We start from the raw sequence: 7500 nt of genomic DNA, 5'->3' as shown, positions 1-7500 counted from the left end.
GGCAGGTGTATTTGATGTAAATAATTGGTTCGGATTGGGGCTGTGTCTTAAAGAAAGACTAACTGGCTTGTAGGAGCCAGAATACTTGCTGTTTGTCCAGGGGGTCAAATACTTGTTTTTCCTCATCAGATGGTTATCAATTTTAATAAATTCATATGATGTGATTTTCTGGAATTTTCTTTGGGATTCTGTCTTTCCCTGTTAGAATGTACATATGATTACAATTGTAGATTTTTGCATTCTTTGTAAGTGGGCAAACTTGCAAAATCAGCAAGGGGTCAAATACTTATTTCCCCCACTGTATATATATATATATATATATATATATATATATATACACACACATACATACATATACACACATACATACATATATATATAAACACACATATATATATATATATATATACATATACATATATATATATATATATATATATATATATATACACACACACACACACACATATATATACATATATATATATATACATACATACATATATATATATATATATATATATATATATATATATATATATATATATACACACACACACACATATATATATATATATATACAGTATATACACACATACATACATACATACATACGGGCTGTCAAAATAACGCGTTCATTTCGATTAATTAATCTGAGGGAAAAATATGCGTTAAAAAAAAATAAGGCAGATTAATCCATTCCATATTGACCTTTGACCCGGAGCCGTTCTAGCCACCATTTGACTGTAAAATGAAGGACGGAGACGAGAATGTGCTGCCTGGATCATTGATTGGAACATTTACTTGTAAAAAATCTTCTTAATCTGGTGCCCCTGATATGTCTGTCTTCTCTCCGATGCTCTGAGACAGACGATACAGGCAACACAAACACCGCTGCACGTGACGCTAGTTAACACTATACTCGACAGCAGCTAACGTTAGCCTGCCGCTAGCTAGTAGCTGGAGTAAACACTGTTAAAATGCTGACAGCTAAACGTTGTAAAGTGTGACTGTGTTTCACTGTAGAGGATTCCAACACCGGGATATAACAGTCTGCAGCTGCCGTTGTCGGAAAAAACAACACAGACGGTACGTTCAATGAAGCTGGGAAACTACAGCCTCAGCATTTGTAGTTGTTGTTAAATGTCCTTTTCCCATCTGGTAGTTGGGTTTGTCATTCAACAGCAATTTACTAGTGAAATAAGTTATTGTTATAGTTATTACATTATTATTAAATCATTTAATTTTGATCATATGGCCTTAACAATAAACAAGCCGTTCTTTAATGTCGCCAACTGTTGTTTAGTACCCTTCCTTTTTTTTCTTATTTTTTAACTTTCTTCAAAAGTATAGCTTCATACTACTCGCTACGGCATAAATTCAAACGCAATCGCTAGGTAATGTAAGCAGTGGCGGTTCTAGCCAAATTTTACTAGGGGGGCCATGGAGGGGCCAGTGTTTAACCAGGGGGGCACATAAAAAATGGCAACAAATGATGTTTAAAGATTATAAACTTTATTTTACTTTAAAATCATATAAACATTTATTTTGTACAAGAATGAGTGCAGGTGCAAGAGAGGTAGGGCCATAAAAAATGAAAAATGTCTACATGCATAGCAATAGGTAGAGTCCATCATGACAGAATACTCGAGCCATGGATGAAGATTAGACCAGTTTGGCCTGAAGCTCCGTCTTCTGCCCCCCATCAAAATGGTTGGGAATATATTCAAGTTGGGCTGTACTGGTACATCATTCTTGGACTTGCTGCTATCTGTAGAAAGATGGACAGTAAACATAGGGCACAAATACAACATGTCTTTACTTACAGTGGTATGCATGAGTTTAGACACCCATATTAAAGTTGACTAAAAGAGGAATAAAAAAAATGTAATATACATGAGGAAAAATCCAACCTTTAAGTACACCAATTTTCTTTGTGAATGAATAATGACGTAAATAAATGTTCTTCCTTAAAATACAGGGGGCATAAGTATAGACACCCCTATGTTAAATTCCCATAGAGGCAGGCAGATGTTTATTATTAAAGGCCAGTTATTACATGGATCCAGGATACTATGCATCCTGATAAAGTTCCCTTGGCCTTTGGAATTAAAATAGCCCCCCACATCATCACATACCCTTCACCATACCCCCACATCATCACATACCCTTCACCATACCCCTCATATCATCACATACCCTTCACCATACCCCCACATCATCACATACCCTTCACCATACCCCCCCACATCATCACATACCCTTCACCATACCCCCCCACATCATCACATACCCTTCACCATACGCCAACATCATCACATACCCTTCACCATACCCCCACATCATCACATACCCTTCACCATACCCCCACATCATCACATACCCCCACATCATCACATACCCTTCACCATACCCCCACATCATCACATACCCCCACATCATCACATACCCTTCACCATACCCCCCACATCATCACATACCGTTCACCATACCCCCACATCATCTACCGTTCACCATACCCCCACATCATCACATACCCTTCACCATACCCCCACATCATCACATACCCTTCACCATACCCCACATCATCACATACGCTTCACCATACCCCCACATCATCACATACCCTTCATACCCCCACATCATCACATACCCTTCACCATACCCCCACATCATCACATACCCTTCACCATACCCCCACATCATCATATACCCTTCACCATACCCCTCATATCATCAAATACCCTTCACCATACCCCCACATCATCACATACCCTTCACCATACCCCACATCATCACATACCCTTCACCATACCCCCACATCATCACATACCCTTCACCATACCCCCACATCATCACATACCCTTCACCATACCCCCACATCATCATATACCCTTCACCATACCCCCACATCATCACATACCCTTCACCATACCCCCACATCATCACATACCCTTCACCATACCCCCACATCATCACATACCCTTCACCATACCCCCACATCATCACATACCCTTCACCATACCCCCACATCATCACATACTCTTCACCATACCCCCACACATCACATACCCTTCACCATACCCCCACATCATCACATACCGTTCACCATACCCCCCACATCATCACATACCGTTCACCATACCCCCACATCATCACATACCGTTCACCATACCCCCACATCATCTACCGTTCACCATACCCCCACATCATCACATACCCTTCACCATACCCCCACATCATCACATACCCTTCACCATACCCCCACATCATCACATACCCTTCACCATACCCCCACATCATCATATACCCTTCACCATACCCCCATCATCATCACATACCCTTCACCATACCCCCACATCATCACATACCCTTCACCATACCCCCACATCATCACATACCCTTCACCATACCCCCCACATCATCACATACCCTTCACCATACCCCCACATCATCACATACCCTTCACCATACCCCTCATATCATCACATACCCTTCACCATACCACCCACATCATCACATACCATTCACCATACCCCCCACATCATCACATACCCTTCACCATACCCCATCAGTATCAGTGTGGGTCGAAGCACTGAAAGAAAAACCCTCCACTGCAGTTTACATGTGATTCCAAAGGAGTTTATGCTGATCAGTATCTGTACGTAGATGTAGGCCCTTTAATCCTGTGGGTATGGAAAAGTCAGACTGTCTCTATTATTTTAACAAATGATAATCATGTACAGCTCTGGGTAGAAAATCATATTGGTGCAATGCATTCCATAAACCGGATAACCAGTTGTACACCCGATCTCCCCAGTGTTCAGAAATGGACTCAATATTCAGAGAATGTGAATTTTATTACACATTGAACAGGACGTTATTAAAACCAAAAAAGCATAAAGTAGACTGTTTCTGTAACTCTGTCACTTTTCAATTAATAAAAAATATCATGCTAAGTACCTCATTCAAACAAACAAACACACACACACACACACACTACGCTAGCATACATGTGCATACACATAGCTAATTTAAGCTAACGTTAGCATACTTTTAAAACACCCTTTTAACTATAAGCAATCGTCAACCTGAAATCAATAGCTGTAGGTAGTAGCCTAATATTAATTTTAAACAAACCGTAACAGGCTAAATAACTCCATATTGCTATTATCAGTAACTTACCGGGTGCTTTCCGGGAATTGTTGCCGCCATGACTCAATATGGCAATATGGTCCAGCTGCATCTTGCAACCAAACTGTACATGTCTGAAAGTCGGAAGTTGTGTGCCACCGCGCGTGAGCAGGGGGCGTGGCGTGAGCAGGGGGCGTGGCGTGAGCAGGGGGCGTGGCGTGAGCAGCTGCTGCAAGCTGCAGTTGGACCCTTCTCCCACATGTGGGCGTGGCAGGCAGGACAGTGTTTGGGTGCGGCGCTTTAATTTTCCTGTGTAGAACGTTGCGTCGCACATTAGTTCCGCTTTTGGCGCTCGCGTGTAAAATCATAATAAATCGATAATCTTTTTATTCGGTCAGCACGGGAGGGGGGGGCCACAGGGGTGGCCAGGGACATTTCTAGGCCTCCGTGTAGAACCGCCACTGAATGTAAGTGAATGGAGGTCAAACGGCGTGGAAAAACACGCCAAAAAGTGAGTATGCGTCTGTATAACACGCCATTAATGCCATACGAATTGGCGTGTCATACATACGCCATTTCATGAGATCAGTTTGACAAAAAGGAATGTTAATTATCAGAGATATCAGAGGACTTTATTACCACGAGGTCAACACATGAAGAAGCTCCTCACTGAGATACGTGTTGACATGACTCATCAATAGTTCAGGTCTAATCCTTCAGGAAATGTTGTTTAATATTAGATCTGATCTCTTTCATAGTCAGGGTCTCTGACCCCTAAAGGCCATTTTATGTTTCTGAGTTAAATCTACTCCGTGGCTACGTACGGAGGTACGTGGAGATACTGAGACTACGCTGCAGCGTGACGTCACCTCTCCAAAAATGTAACTACCGTATTTTCCGGACTATAAGTCGCACTTTTTTTCATACTTTGGCTGGTCCTGCGACTTATAGTCAGGTGCGACTTATATGTCAAAATATATATATCATTTAACATGTTTTTAAATGTTAATTCATGCTGAAAACATTACCGTCTACAGCCGCGAGAGGGTGCCCTAGGCGTGTGACAATTATATGCTGCTCCTACAGACAACTGAGAAAGAAAAGAAACTGCAGGCGACGGCAGGTAGTAAAATATGCAGCCAAAAACGGTAATCGAGCAGCAGTGAGTGAGAAACGTGTGGTAGCGTTGCATTGTTCATTTATAACTGTGCTGTGCAGAGCCAATGCTGCTGGTTCTGCCGCTGCAAATATATTTTAGCCTGAATAGGTTAGGGGTGCGGGGTGTGGTGCTGCGTTAAGCTGTTTTGTTTACAGTTACGTTTGACCCTCAACTGGTGACTGTCCTGTGGACTAAAGGCCAGGACATTGTAAAAATTTCACAAAAACAATAGTTTCAAAACTAATTGAGTTGTAAAATGTCACCACTTGTAAAAAAAAAAAAAGCCTATCTGTCCAATCTGAGTTTTCTCTCAGACGACTCTGTGGAGTAGCCAGACTCTCCTTCAGTGATGGTGTCATCACAGGAAGCCTTCAGGACAAACATTGCCACTCTGCCTCTTTAGGTAACACCCTAAATCAGCAGGACAAACATTGCCACTCTGCCTCTTTAGTGTCAGACCCATCCTAAATCTGCAGCCCTCTCTGAACACCTTGTCAGACCTGGTGTCATCATGTCAATGTCCTGTATGCAAAGCCCAAAGAACTGACTTTGTTCTCAGACTCTGTAGTTGGGACATGAAGGCTCTCAGTCCAGTCACAAGCTAAAATAACAAACATCATCAAAACAGCAAGGCAGGTAAAAAGCCCTCCCTCTCTCTCTCTCTCCCTCGCTCTCTCCCTCTCTCTCCCTTCAACCCTTTGTAACAACTACTCAGAAACAGTGTTCTTGATCACTCTTATATTTAATTGACTGAAAAAGTAGAAAACAATTGTTAATGAGAAATAGGAATGTTACACTTTGTTTACACCCACATCTCGTCTCATTATCATGACAAATGATCTTTTTTTGTATCAAAGTAAATAATGAATCTGGGTTTCAACCACATTCACCATGACAACACCATAACAACACAGGTCAGAAATAAAGTCTACATGAAGAAAGGAACACTAGGAGCATTAATTGGAGCCATGAGAGCTGAGAGAGATCTGCTGCTGACATGAGTCATGACAAGCTGCCGTTATACACACAAGTTTATTGGTATGTCAGGTAGTTTGTGTAGGTGTGTGTGTGTGTGTGTGCAGAAGTGGATGGATCTCACTGCAGCGCAAGCCACAGGAAGCCTTCAGGACAAACATACTGCTTTACTAAAAATACTTTTTAGGGCACAGCCTAAATCTGCAGCAGAACAAACAGACCCACCCTAAAAATCTGCATCCCTCTCGGAGCACCTTATCAGACCTGGTGTTAAATTCCAAAGAACCCATTCAGTCAGGGTAGTCACAGACTGTCAACTTTAAAATGAATACAATTAAATTGGAAATAATTCTACAATATATGAAGTACAATTTGTGTTCCTGTTTACTTTACAACACATTTCCGCAGCACATACAAAGCAGACTTATTGTTTTGTATGATTGTTTTTTACATGATACTAGTGCAGTGCCCGTTTGGAAAGGGCTGATTGCTTGGCCTGTGGTATTGCCGCTTGTAGAATTCATCAAAACCAAATTGTACCCCAAAATGACTTACAGAAGGACCCCAAACCACTTCATATGCAACTCCACTGTATAGCCTACTACTGACTTACAGTGTAGACTACTTCTACATCAGAGGAAGACATACTACTGTATTTACCTGACAGAGAACGCTGCAGATTCAGAATGTAATCACTAAATATCAGACAGTAATCAGACATTATCTCATGGACTCATGGCAGTGCGCTACCCACCCGGCCCGTTATGAGAACTAATCAGCACATATCTCTGTTCATCAACCACCAGAGAGAGAGAGAGAGAGAGAGAGAGAGAGAGAGAGAGAGAGACTGTGTTGTCTTGTGTCGGACACACTATATAAGTGGCCAGCAGCTAGAGTTTATTTATCAGTTTAAATTCATAATTATAAGAATGAAGACTTTTCTCAAACAACTCAAACACATTTGGCCTTAATGCTCTTCCGTAGTTATAACCAGTGGTGTAGTCTACGTGATATGCAGGACAAGACAATATGTGAGGGGGGGCTGAAGGAGGAGACCAATTTATTCATGCACTGTGGGGGAGTTGTCTGGCAGTTGTGAAAATTAAAATAGCCTACTAGAAAAAGAAAAAGGAAGGTTAAAAAGTATTACATTAGCTTAATAAATACAAGGGACCAATACAAGTTTTAGTTTTCTTTGGTCCCGTCACTGCCGTGGACTCGACTCGATGCTG

At 41.5% G+C, this 7500-nt stretch overlaps 2 protein-coding genes and 1 long non-coding RNA gene across 4 annotated transcripts in view; all 3 read right to left on the bottom strand.

Annotated features, from left to right (window-relative positions):
* Positions 1 to 7500, bottom strand: part of LOC114574049 (coxsackievirus and adenovirus receptor-like) — a 253603-nt gene that overhangs the window by 68306 nt on the left and 177797 nt on the right. The gene's annotated exons all lie outside the window — the stretch shown is intronic.
* LOC114574082 (coxsackievirus and adenovirus receptor-like) overlaps positions 1 to 7500 on the bottom strand; it is a 104457-nt gene that overhangs the window by 2805 nt on the left and 94152 nt on the right. The window lies entirely within an intron of this gene.
* LOC114545310 (uncharacterized) lies at positions 1560 to 4288 on the bottom strand. The gene is made up of 3 exons (XR_003690878.1): positions 4186 to 4288; positions 3568 to 3686; positions 1560 to 1771 (listed from the first exon to the last, which is right to left on the bottom strand). It is a non-coding gene; the product is annotated as an uncharacterized LOC114545310 (long non-coding RNA).

The sequence above is a fragment of the Perca flavescens genome, chromosome 19, assembly GCF_004354835.1.
Source record: "Perca flavescens isolate YP-PL-M2 chromosome 19, PFLA_1.0, whole genome shotgun sequence".
Lineage (NCBI taxonomy): Eukaryota > Metazoa > Chordata > Actinopteri > Perciformes > Percidae > Perca > Perca flavescens.
This window is presented reverse-complemented; position numbering and strand designations above follow the sequence as displayed.